Consider the following 739-nt stretch of genomic DNA (forward strand, 5'->3'; position numbering starts at 1 on the left):
AAGCATTTGCTTTTTCTAGAGTATTATCATGGCAAATTTGTTTTGTATTGCCAAGATCAGCTGGGCATTTTGTTTTTACTATGCATAGTCTTTTGTCATTTTTTGCACTGCAAGTTAATTTGACTGCTGTGCATAAGTGAAGTGAGCAATTCAGTAATTAACTTTTGTGTTTTAAAATGTATGAACTTTAATTAGATTTCATTATAAACAAACAATTGTCAACCATAATTATAAGCTCCTTGGTTTAACCACATATTATCCCTTTTCAAACAAACTTGATGTCAGACAAATTAAAATCAAGCAGCCAGCAATTTTGAGTTGAATTTTACATGATCTGCCAGTAACCTGATTACTTTAACTTCAATATCATTACAGGAAAAGTATTTCAGGAAAAATAATTACAAGAATTCCAACAGGAGACAAGCTTAATTGTATTGATTCAAAAGATGCATGTATATAGGAACCATGTTGAAGGACTAATTTTATCTTAAATCTACAGTTACTATTAAAATGATATTGTCTGGCATGAAAACAGGAGATCTGAGATGGGTGCCTTGAAAAGCAGAGGTACAAAACTAACTGAAATAATTATCTTTACCCCATTATACTTTAAGCAACAAAATATCAATGTGGAACAACTTGGAGGCATGAAGGTTTGCAGGTTTATTTACTGACTGGTGTATCTATTAGTACCAGGAACAAGTGGAGCTGTCAGGACATAATGAAGGTAAATGATTAG

The sequence above is a fragment of the Tinamus guttatus genome, unplaced genomic scaffold (genome assembly GCF_059628265.1).
Source record: "Tinamus guttatus ecotype Peru unplaced genomic scaffold, ASM5962826v1 Tinamus_guttatus_pri_ptg000086l, whole genome shotgun sequence".
NCBI lineage: Eukaryota > Metazoa > Chordata > Aves > Tinamiformes > Tinamidae > Tinamus > Tinamus guttatus.